Source organism: Sminthopsis crassicaudata, chromosome 1 (assembly GCF_048593235.1).
Source record: "Sminthopsis crassicaudata isolate SCR6 chromosome 1, ASM4859323v1, whole genome shotgun sequence".
Classification (NCBI taxonomy): domain Eukaryota; kingdom Metazoa; phylum Chordata; class Mammalia; order Dasyuromorphia; family Dasyuridae; genus Sminthopsis; species Sminthopsis crassicaudata.
This window is the reverse complement of record NC_133617.1, coordinates 385953759-385966974: the sequence shown is the minus strand read 5'-3', so window position 1 is coordinate 385966974 and position 13216 is coordinate 385953759. Positions and strand designations below refer to the sequence as shown.

Genomic DNA, 13216 nt, shown 5'->3' with positions numbered 1-13216 from the left:
AAATGTTTGATTTGTATACCTATTATACATACCTATATACCTGGTGTCATGTAAAAATTTATCCGGCAAAAAAGAGTTTTGAGTGGAAAAAGACTTGCTCTATGGGATGCTGCCTCCTAGGCCGTTAATGAATCTTATTAATATTAATATCAACATTTATGTAATGATCTCTCAAATGTTTAAAATTCCTTATGTATAATGTGGAATTTCAATCTTGACAATGAGGTTTAGGCCAAATTCAAAGATGGAACTATAATTAAACTCACCTTCTGCGGGTCACTTTATTGCTATGTTTAGGTTCATGTGTGTGGGCAGGGCAACTTTTGCAGAAATTTGAGGCTAAAAGGGGCACACATCTTCTCTCTGGTTCTTTTGACAAGTACAAAATAACCTTTATAGAAATTAGGGTGGGAGGTAGTATGGGTAGGAAGAACAAGCTCAATTTTAATATTGTCACTAATGTTGTTTCCTCAGTTTGTCAGGGACTTGTGATTTAATTGGTATAGGAATTCCTTCCTCCTGGAAGCTGATCTAGGATTAGAGAGATTCAATGGCTTACCCATGACCACTTAATTAATGTGTCCTAGGTAGGATGAAACCAGATGCTCCTGAATCCTGGTCCAGTAACCCTGTCCACCATGTCATGTTGCCTTGCTACATTTTATTGTTGGGCAGGCTTTGGAGTGCTGCTTCCCTTTCTGTCCTGTCTTTCATTCAGAACAGATCTTTATAACCATTTTTGTCAGATGGGTTTTTTTCCTTCCCTGAAGATAAATACCCTTGAGATGAACACTTTCAATGGTTTGGCTTCTTTAATAGCTGTATGACCTTGAGGAAATCACTTAACCCCTCAGTTTCCTCATATGTAAAATGAACTGGAGAAAAATATGGTGAACCATTCCAGTGTCTTTGCCAAAAAAAAACTTCAAATGGGGTCATAGAGAGATTTAAATGACTCAATAACAACCAAAAATGGCCTTTAAGGTTTTTCATAATTCTTTTTAGTTTGGTGATTCTCTGATTTTTCAGAGTACTCCAGAATTCACAATAATCCAAAGGACTCAAATGAGTTTTTGGACAGTTCAAGAAATGATGGATTTTTAGTGTGAAGTCTACTAAGTCCTGTAAGGTCTCATGAAAGAACACCAGTTATTTTCTAATCGTTTTACTTCCAAGTGGATTTTATTGTATCATTCTTTGAACATTGGTCGACTGAATATGGTCCATCTGGAAATACTTAGTTAACTGGATAACTAATTAATCAGAACATCCCTAATCATTGACTATTCTGGATCACTAGCTTGTGATAAGTCAGAAGGCAACAGGGCATAGTGGAAAGCTCAGTGGACTGAGAATCAGAGACCCTGAACTTAAATCCTAGCTCTGCTATCAATTACCTAGGGAACTTTGAGCCTTGAACACCTTTAACACCTTGGTTTGAGATAAGTCCCTTCCTCTTTCTTTGACCACTTTGCTTGAGTACACACAAACACACATTTTTCTTCAACCATGCTCCTGTCAGTGGAGACTGCCTTGTACATGAAGTATTTCCTTTCCCTCCAAGTATAGTCTTGCTTTACCCACCTGGATTTCAACTTTGTGCTATAAATCAGACATCATAGCCCCCATCTTCTGCTGGGTGTTGTGGCAATTAACCACTTAATCTTCATAAAGTGTTAAACTGCTTGGAAGAAAAGGGCTTTTAATGAGTGGTTATTGAATACTTACTCATATTAATAACATTAGGTTAAGTTTTATAGGACACTATATTTCCCGAGAGAGAGCTGGGTGATTTCCACTCCTCTCTTTAAATCATCTTCCATTTGTTTCCTGCCATAGAAAGACTCTATTAGTTGCTATTTTAAATCTCTAGAAGGAGCAGTTTGCCAAAGCACTGAGCAGAGTCTATATGGAGATGATATGTCGAAGAGCATACAGGATGAAGGGGTTTGCCACTTTTACTGATGGAGAGAGTGCCTCCCCGCACTGATGAGATAATAAATTCCTTGTATATGTCACAACCATTTTGAATATATTCTCTACTTCTTCCCATACACTTTCTCATTTGTCACAAAGAAAAGCAATTAAACAAAGCCAAGAGCTGATGCTTGAACCACTTCTAACAGCAGGTGAAATATTCCACCATTGTAGACCCTCACTTTTCTCTTGAAGAAGAAGGCAGGTGCTCTTCCTCATCTGTTCTTCAGGACTAATGTGATCATTACAATCACTCAGAATTCAGCTTCTCATCAGTGTCCCTATGGAACTTATTTGTGTAACTTATTACTTTACTTCATTTCCCATCACTTCACACAAGTCTTACCATCTCTCTCTGAATTTCTCATAGTTGTTATTCCTTATAGTGCAAGAATATCCCATTACATTTACTTACTACAATGTGTTCAGCTATTCTCCATCAAACTGTTTTTAGAGAGGAAGAGGAATGAAGCACAGATAGCTTAAGTGACTTGCTCCAAATCACAATTTTGGCAGAACTCTGAGTGGGAACTCCTGGATACCTGTAGTTTAAGAGATGCAGGTTTAAAATAGGAGGGTAATGGAGAAAGGGGGAGGGAAGCTTCCCCATTCTTTTTTGAGCACTTCACAAAATTCCAATCCACTGGATAATTCAATGCAGCTGGATACTATTCACTTTTTAGAGCATCCCAAAACAGGAATAGCAAGGATATGGGTCCAACATTCCCAAAAGACTTGGCCACCCAGAATTTAGCTTAATCACCTAAAATTCTTTGCCATTTTAAATGCTCTGTAATTCCCAGAAAACTGATTGACCCAGATAATAAGGGATCTCTGTGAGATCTAGTCCCAATTAGTAGATGAACAGAATTTTTCTTTGATCCAGTCATGACTCTTTTCTTTGTCCTTTCTTCGATCTTCAGCATCCTCCACCAGTGCCCAGTTGGTTTTTTAGTTCCTGTAGACCTCTTAAAATTCCATATTAAAATTTCATTCACATTGTTATATTAGGGATTTGATGTGTTACCCCTCCCATGGCTATTTATATTTTAAAAGGACCACAGGGAAAGAAAAGTGTTTAGTATAAAGGAATGGTGATATTTTAAGCATGGAGGAAGGGAGTCATCTTTCAGATCATATTGCATATGCCATTCTAACCATGTTTTAGTTTCTTCATCTGTAAAACTAGAAAGCTGAATTCAGTGACCTCTAAGGTGTCTTCCAGGTCTAAATCTATGATCCTAAGATCCTATGAATATGGGCACAATGTTATTGTTATACTTGAGTTCAACCATAGGGCGAGATAGAGAGAGAGAGACAGAGACATAACTATGTGGAAGCATAGATTGTTAGTTAATAATGAGTTAGTGAAAGTGTATTTGGGTGCCAACCATGGTCAGCTTAATAGGGTATTTTGATTCTGTTGGATGTGAAGCCCCAGAAAAATGAAAAGAATGAGAATTAAAGCAGCAGGTAGAGGCAGGAGTCCCTAACCTGCATTTGATTGGTAAGATCAACTCATGCTGGGTCTTACTGCTGATTTTTGTGCTAGGACAAGGATGACAAACCCAGCAGTTGTAAGTTATTTGAATGGTTTTATTCTGAGCCTCCAGTGGTGTTTGTACTAGGAAAAAAAAATACCTGGGATTGTAGATGGGGGCTGGGGCTAAGAAAAGAGAAGGATGAAGGAATAACTCAGATGTGTCTTGCAGAGTGTGTCTGAGTCCAAGACATTGATGTCTATTCCTGGATCATGTCTTATGCTTTCCCACTTCCAAGATAACTTTACTTACTTCCTTTGTTGTTTTTCAGTCATGTATGGCTTTTTGTGACTTCATGGGCCATAACATGCCAATAATGGCCATGGGGTGTTCTTGGCCAAGATACTAGAGTGGTTTGCCATTTCTTTTATCTTATTAAATCAAAAATAGGTTAAATGACTTGCCCAGAGTCACACAGCTAGTAAGTGTCTGATGCTGGATTTGAAATCTGTTCTTTCTGACTCCAGGTACATACTGAACTATGGAGCCAACTAGCCGCCTCCTTTACTAAAATTTAATGCTCTCCACTTCATTTTGGTTGAAATCCTCCCTATCCTTCAAGAAGCAGCTTATATTGCTTCCTTCATTAAAATGTACCTAATCCATCCTTCTTCCTCCTGCTCTTTCTTCCTCCTTTGATACTCCATACTATTTATTACTTACAGAACTAGGTTCCATCCCATGTATTTATACAGGTTATCTCAAGAATCTTAAGACAGAATTCCAATAGACTTGTGATGGAGAGAGCCATCTGCATCCAGAGAGAGAATATGGGAATTGATTGTGGATCACAACATCGTATTTTCACCTTTGTTGTTGTTTGTTTGTTTTTTCTTTTTTGATCTGATATTTCTTGTGAAGCATGATAATTAGGGAAATATGTTTGGAAGAATTGCATGTGTTTAATCTATATTGGATTATTTGCTGCCTAAGGGAGGGGGAAAATTTGGATCACAAGGTTTTGCCAGGGTGAATATTGAAAACTATCTTTGCATGTATTTTGAAAAATAAAAAGCTATCAGCAAAAACATTAATATGAACTCACATATTTTAATATCCCTCACAGGGTCTCTAAAACAATCTTAGGGCAGTGTAAAGCTATTAAAGACTTTTGGGACACTCTATGTGTCAGCAAATGGAACGATATCATTAGATTTTCTTTTGCCTTCACCTTTCTCATCCTGGGCCAAGGAAGCACAAACTAGATTGGTTTGTAGATGCTAAAGATGGGGAAGAAAATGCAGTTATATATGTACCACACACACCCTGGCTTGGAAGATAGAATACAACGGTCTATTTGGAATGGTCTTGCTCTGATTAGTCCACAAATCCAGTGAGGAGGAATTCATTTAAAATCTGAGTCGGGAAAAAGAAAAAGGTTGGGGAGGTTAATCTTTTATGTGGCTGAGTTCTTAATCTAGGCATAGACCTTCATTTTCCAGACAGTAAACATGTCATGTCTGCCAGATTAGACAAATGGGAAAATAGAAACAGAATGTGTATTGAAAACCTGTGTTGCAAAAAGTGAAGCCAGATTGGGGTTTAGCATGGAGTCAGTCCACACAGTGAAGGAAGCCAGATGGCATTATGCTACGTGGCGTTTACGTGCTGGGGCAAAGTGACATTTCTATAGGTTCCTGAAGGTGAGTACTTTATAGACTGGCAATGTTTGGAATGAGCCTTTCCTGGGCCTACAGGGTAACATTCCTACGTAGTAGCACATCTACTTTTTCACAGTAGCTACGTGGAAATACAAAGCTGTAAACTGGAGGAAAGGATTGAATACTCTCACGGTATCAGAGCACAGGGAAATATAAGCTACTCGAGGACAGGGAACGTTTTGGTTTTGTCTTTGTGTCCCTATCACCTAGTGGATAATATGCTTAATAAATATGATTATTGAGTGAAAGAGTGTACTCAATATCTATTGACTTCATTAGTGGCTAGCATCAGGCTAAGGGGACTTTAGACTTCCAGGGATTTTTCGAGGGAAGGGGAAAATCTTTTCATGGCCTTTGAGTCATTTCTCTTAGACAGTGAACAGTATCTATGTTACCCAAATAGGACAAGTCTGGTTTCAATTCTTACTCCATATAAGATCATGAAATGACTAGGTAGTTCAAGGGCTAGAGTGCTAGGACTGAAGTCAGGAAGACTCACTTTCTTGAGCTCAAAAATGGCCTTAGACACTTAGTAGCTCTGACTTTGGATCTTGTTTGCCTCTGTTTCCTCATCTGTCAAATGAGCTGGAAAAGGAAATGACAACTCAGTTCCAATTATTTTTATCAAGAAAATGCCAAATGGAGTCACAAAGAATCAAACTTGACTGAAGAACAACTAAATAATGAAATAAGATTGTAGATCTTGAGTTTCAAAGAACTTGAGAAGTCATGTCATTTAATTTTTTTCCAAGTGAGGAAACTGAGGCTCAAGGAGAGTAATGTGGCTTTCCCCAAAGTCATGGGGAATAGTAAAGGTTCTCCATTTCCTAAATGTCAAGATCCATAGAAACACAATCTTTGAACCGAAGCCCTTTAATTCAGAGCCAGTGCCCTCTCTGCTGACCCACGATGTGTGTTAGGGGGTGTATTCTAGCTACCTTTTTAGAATCATAAGAGGAACCCCAGCCAAAAAACGCTATCAAAGCTGGAGTTTCTCTTTCTTCGGTGGCAGATTTAAAAATAGACTGACATGATCTCTGCCAAGTCATGCAAAACACCAGGGTGACCCACAATTACATCTTCCTACACGTACTAAGAAAAGTCTCGGGTTGTTCATTTCTAACCCAAATGTGGAGGTGTGAAGTTCATTCTTCAAGCTGCCTGGTTATACTCTGTGTATGAAATTCTGGGTGAACAATGGCTCGTGGGCCAGCACCATGAGTGTTACCCTTCAGTAAATGTGTTTGGTGTTAAGTGTTGGGTTCCCATCTCAGGTATTCTCCTCAAGGGACTAGAAATCTGGAGGGAATTTAGCTAGTATAATTCAGTCAGGACGTGGGTCTGATAACATCTGTCACACTCTCATTCTGGGACACACTGTGTGTAGGCTATAAAACAGCATGAACTGTGACTCCAAGATGAACCAGATATCAATAATTTTACTCTTCTCTCCCCCATCCTTGCTGCTTAGAGATTAGCACTCAGTGGAAAAAACATTGGATTTGGAGTCAAAAGGCATGTGTTTGAATCTGCTACATACTACCTGTGTGACCTTGGGGTAATCACGTAAGGCATTTTGATTTACAGATAGTAGGACATTTGAAGAGCTCAGACTATTTGTGTTCCCAGCTACTTTTTCCATTAGATTGTGATTTTCTTAAGAGCAAGAACTGTGTTTTGCCTCTTTTTGTATTCTAGAGCATGGTGTGTGTGTGTGTGTGTGTGTGTGTGTGTGTGTGTGTGTGTGTGTGTGTGTGTGTGTGTGTACTTTTGTTTTCTTCATAGCCAACTCTTTGTAACCCCATTGGGATTTTCTTGGCAAAGATACTGGAGTAGTTTTACCATTCTCTTCTCTAGCTCATTTCATAGATGAAGAAACTGAAGCAATCAGAGTTAAATAACTTGTTCAGGGTCACATGGCTTATAAGAATTTGAGGTCAGATTTGAACTCATGTGTTTAGCCAGACACATAATAAGGTGTTCAGTAAATATTTATTGACTGATTTTATGCCTTAAGTGACCAGCAAGCTGATCGTTTATCAAAGGTTTGATTCTGAATTAAATAAGTCTCGAGGGCTTCTAATTTCATTGACTTTGTATGGGGAAAAACTAGCTTTATCTACCTGGTAGGAACTTTCTAGTCTGAATACAATTGCTTCTACTATAACACTGAAGGAAAGAAATACTTATCTGCAGGTGGGATATAATGAGTAGCATAATTGGTACATGTGTAAATATGCTGACTATTCTTTTGTTAGGATTATAGAGAAGAATCAATCGGCTCCTGGCTTCTAGCCATTGTAGCATTACTCCCTGTGAGGGATCAAGGCTGTTGATTCCTAGGAAATTTGCCTTTTTCCACATAGCTCCTAGCTTCCTACGTAGAAGAGGTAGCTTCTACCATTCATAGATGCTTCAAGGGACTTTTTGGCTCAAGCTGATGAGCTTGCTAACTAAACATGTAGTGCATGGAGGGTTGGAGACTGAGCAAATGCCATTTGATAATGATCTCGACTATAGGAAAGTCTGGAGTTGTCTACAGGAAGTCAGGAGCTACCTTCAGTCAAGACTCTGTCCTCTGCTTATTTGATAAGTGATCAAAGTTGAGATCTTTTCCCAGCAATTTCTCTATCTTTAGAAAGGCAATAACATGCATTTATGTTTATATTCTGCCTCTCTAACTAGTTTGTAAGCTCTTTGAAGACAAAGTCTATTGTCTTTGTAATCCTAGGACCTACCATAATGTCTTTCATGTGATGGTCCCTCCGTAAAAGTTTGATTAATTTTTCAAAGACTATTCTCCTGATGGCTTAGGTTTAATATTGGAATAAAATGAAAGGCTTGTAGACCATTCAACAGTTAAACATGTACAGTTCTTCTAAACATAAAAAGAGTGTTCATTAAAGATATTCACTGAGGATGCTTTGAGTTGATACAGGCGACCAATTACCCATTATGATCTATTCACCAAGCATCAAAGTGCCTCCTACTGCTCTCCTAGTCTGACTAGTGGGATATAGGGGAGAGAGGGCTAGTTTTGAAGTAAGGAAAATCTAGATTCAAGCTTTGTTTTTATTGTAATCAGTGTATCCATTAGTCTGTTCATTCTAGCGTCTTCACCCATAACCATTTGTATCAACTGTAAGACCACAGGCAAATCACCTAACTTTGAGTATCCCAGACCCCTCATTAATACTAAATTGAATTGCTGATATGTGTGTGGTTCAGGGTTTTTCCATACTGGGAATTTCCTACACTGATGAAATTACATATTTGGACAAATCAATTAAACAATAACCTTTGTTAGGGTTTTATTTTTAAGTAAAATTTTTAAACATTGTATTTTAAAAATCTTTTATTTAAGGAATATTTAAATTCTCTTAAAATATTTTATTTTCAAACAAAGATTAGCCCTTTCTTTCTCCTTCTTCCCTGTCTCACTGAGAGAGCAACTCTTACTGTAAAAGCAAGAAACATAAGTTTTACAAACATATATAATCAAACAAAACAAAATTTCTCATTCTCCATGTCTAAAAAAATCTCTCAATCTGTGTTCTGGCTGCATCATTACTTTGTCAGGAGATGAGCAGCATATTTCATTATGAGTCCTTGGGAATTATTGGTTAGTCATTGTATTCATCAGAATCCCCAAGTTTTCTTTCTTTTTTCTTTTCTTCTTTTTTAATATCTTTTTAAAAATCATCCAAGACCTGCCCTCTCATTTTCTAACCCTTCCCTGTCTACATATCCTTCTCAAAAATGAGAACACAAGAAAAACAAAATTCATTACACATATAAATAATTAAAACAAATGTCTACATTGGCCATGTCCTAAAATAATATTAGTTTTTTTCTGCATTCTGAGCCATTAATTTCTCTATTGGAAAGTAGGTAGCATGTTTCATCATTATTCTCTGGAATCTTGATAAGCTATTTGGTTGATAAGAGTTTAGCACAATTGTATTCCATTATGTTTCTATAACAAAACTTGTTTGTTCATTGTTAATTTATTTTAATTTATTTTTCCCCCCCGAGGCTGGGGTTAAGTGACTTGCCCAGGGTCACACAGCTAGGAAGTGTTAAGTGTCTGAGACCAAATTTGAACTCAGGTCCTCCTGAATTCAAGACTGGTGCTCTATCCACTGCACCACCTAGCTGCCCCCATTGCTAATTTATTAAGTGGTTTCCCCCTTACATTCTTTGTGACTTCAAAAAGAGTTATGTATTTCTGCATATCTTTACAATTTGTTTTCCTTAGGACTGATGCATCATAGCAATTCTGGATTTTGGCTGTTTTCCTGGAAGCTTTCATTTTAAGGTTTCTTTTAGGAAGTCACCAACAGATTCTATCTGTTTCTATTTTACCTTTAAAAAGTCTTTACTGTTTTCTTTTATGAGTTCTTGATATCTTGGCCTTTTTTCTCTAGTCATGAAGTTCAGAGAGTTAAGATCTGGAATTCTCTTTGGGTTCCAGTTTACAGCCTTTCTCTGTGCCCTGAAGAGCTTCATGTTCTGCATGCCCTTGCCTGACCCAGTATCTGTAGAGGCACTATGTGTTTCCCTATGGTGACTTGGCCTGGAGAAATAACTCTGAGACTTTTTATGGATTTCCCTATCAGGATTCAGTCTGGTGCATTTTCTAGATCTGTTTGGAGGAATTGCTTCATGGCTTCCTGCTGCTCTACCATCTTGATTTTGTTCCTTCCCCCCATCACCTTATTAGGTTCTCATTTTAGATACCACAGTACCTGAGCATCTTGCCTCCATGTCATTGCTGTGCTGGGGTATACCCCTGGCATTTGAGGCTCCTTGGAGACTCCCAGAAGCATTGTAAAAAGAGACTGGAAAGTCCTCCAGTTTAGCTGGGTAGCCAACAGGACAGCTCTCCAAGGGGTGCCAGAGAGGGCCACTCAACCAGTGAGGAAATAGCCATTCTGAACAACTCCTTTCCAGGAGAACTTTTTGCCTGGTAGAGCCCCAGTGGGTATTGTTTCTTCACAATGGCTATCTAAGTGGTCCAGTGATTTCCAAAGACAGGTCTTGGAATGAGTCTCAGGTCCAAACAATAATGTGAAACGAGGAGTACTTTTTCTTCTGTGGGAGTTTACATATATTTTCTTTCTCCTAGAGGGAGAGGGGGTGGGTGGGCAGTAGGAATAAGATGGTCACCTGATGCATTCTTCCCCCAGACTGTTCCATTAGGGGGAATTCTGTCAAGGGTTATCCGCTGGAGTGAGGGATAATTACCACTGCAGATCTGAATGTGGTTTCTATTGAAAGAAAACATATTTTATTTTGACTCTTCTCTTTTCTCTTGTTGTGTCTTGTAGAAGGAATGGGATGGGGGGAGTATATCACACTGAGGTCAAAGCAAATTCCTTTCATTAATTTGTGAGTCCAGGGAAAATATTTAATGATTTTTTGTTTGGGTGCTTGTACTGATATTTTCCCCTCCGTTTGACAAGTGGCCATTTTAATTAACAATTGTGATTCACAGAATTTACACTTCTAGTTTTTTCCTACTTGGAAACTGTCCTGGTAGAAATGATTTTATCACAAATGGATTTACTGAAGAGGTTTATGATTTGTTGCTTTTCTTAGCTGAGGGTGCCTTGAGTTCCTATTGAGGGAAATTAGTTAACTGCATAGCTAACAGAGGTCATTCATGTGCTCCATCTGTTTTCTCTCCTTTCCTCTCTCTTTCTTCCCAATTCTCTTTCTTTCCCTCCTTTCCCCAAGTGATTTATGAAGCCTGTGGTTTCTTCACGATGACTGACAGCAACATAGGATATTTCTATATTTTATATTGGTTTATGATAATGCATAGAATCATAGATAGAATTTATTTTGTCCTTAAATATATGTTATATTCATAGAATATAAATTCTGTCTACAACTATTTGTATTATTCACTTTATATTTTTGATTAACATTTCTTTTTTCTCAATATTTTATTTTTCCAATTTTAAGTAAAGATAGTTTTCAATATTCATTTTTGTAAGATTTTGAATTCAATTTTTTCTCCCTCCATTCCTTATCTTCTCTCTCCCCAAAACAGCAATATAGGTTATACATCTATAATTATTTAAAACATATTATCATATTTGTCATGATGTAAAAGAAAAATTAGAACAACAGAGAAAAATGGTTAACATTTTTTAACAGGAAAGAGTCATCTGAGATCAATAATGACCATTACAGTTGATGTGAATACTATTGTCCTCAAGGGCTGTATTTATTTACATTATTGTAATCAGTGTATCCATTAGTCTGTTCATTCTAGTGTCTTCACCCATAACCATTTGTATGAATGTTCCCCCTTTTCTATGAATTCTTCCTATACATTATTCCTTAAAACATAGTAATAAATATTCCATTACATGCACATAACATAATTTTCCAGGTTGATGGAGAAATCATTTATTGGAATCATAAAATGTTAGAATTGAAAGAGACTTTGGCAATCATCCAGTCCAACCTCCTCCCCACTTTAGAAATTCCTTTTTTACACAGTATGGTGTGGAAAAAACATTAGGTTTGTTGTCAAAACAGTCAATCAGGAAGCATTTATTAAGCACCTACTCTATACCAGGCCCTATGCCAGGTGGTGAAAATATAAAAAACAATGAAACAGTCTACCTACTCTCCAGGAGCTTACAGTCTTGATTTCAAATGTGTTTTTGATGTTTATTTACTTAGCTGTGTGGTTAATTGTAACTAGTCACTTTACCTCTCATTTATAAAATTGGGTTAATATCACTTATACTACCTATCTCAATAAATTTGGTCAATAGACATTTATTAAATATTAGTGTTGTGCTAAAAGCTAGGGATACAAACATAAAAAGCAAGACAGTCCCTCCTCTCAAGGAATAGGAATAGGAAAAGATAAAGTAGCCAGAAGGGAAGGAAAGGGAAATATAAAGGGAAATAACGGGAAGGTCTAAAGGAGTGCAACTAAATGGAAAATAAATGGTTATTGTGAGGAAAGCACCTTGAATACCTTTTAATGCTTTCCAAACGTGAACTATTTGTTAAAGCATCCCTAAAAAGCTGGTAACATTTTTTCTCCTAGTCAGAGAGAACTCAGACTTTCAAAAATTCATTTTCATTTTGGGACAATTACTATTATTAGAAAGTCCTTCATTACTTGTGGTTCAGCAGATGTTCTTGTAGAAAATATCGATTCCCTCTTTCAAATATTTGAAAAGAATTAATTGTCGGTTGATTAACATCTGACTTCTGCTCACCCACAGAGTGGGAGTTCAGTAACCTCCAGTAGGTGCAGCATAGTGCCCATGCCCTTGCTGCCTTTGCCAAGGCTGTTCCTGCCAGTGGTCACAGCCCCATCTGGGAGGCAGCCTGGAAAGAGATAGTAGAATGTGTTTGGCTCCCCTGGCTTTGGGCAGGATGCCCAGCGCTGGGTGCTGCTGCCATTACCTTGGCCACCCGGGTACAGTCCAGATCCTAAGCATTGGCTGTCTAAAGATTGGTTTCTAGCCATTTCTAAAATGCCTGGAAAGGTTGTTGGCAGTATTGGAGACTGTAATGATATTAGTGTGGGGGAGACTGGAGACTTCAGGAAAAGTCTCCTTGATTTAATAGTTTCACAGTTCAACAGTGTCCTAAAAGCAGTTGGTATTCATCAAATGGAAGAATCTTTAGGAGGAGGGAGAGAGGCAGGGGCTTCAGACTTTTGAATCACATTTTTATAGAATAGGAAGGTTTCCAGGCGAATTAAAATGACAGGATATTTTTGGCAGGAGATGGCCTGTTCTGCTGGAATGCTTGCCAGTCTGGGCCCCCTTTTCCTCCCTGTATGTCAGTGTCAATGGTGCCTTAGACCCTGGCTTCTGGACCATATTTCCATTGAACATATCCTAAAACCAGAAAGGCCTTAACTTAGACTTTCTGGAAAGAGCTAAGAAGTGACTCAAAAGGGGACTTCAAATGCAGATGTACCCCCATTTTAAGAAAACATAAAAATCCAAATTCAAAATACAGATGGGAATATAATTCGTGTATTATGTTCACTAC

General features: G+C 37.9%; 1 protein-coding gene across 8 annotated transcripts in view; it reads left to right on the top strand.

Annotated features, from left to right (window-relative positions):
- PDZD2 (PDZ domain containing 2) overlaps nt 1-13216 on the top strand; it is a 499259-nt gene that overhangs the window by 72586 nt on the left and 413457 nt on the right. The gene's annotated exons all lie outside the window — the stretch shown is intronic.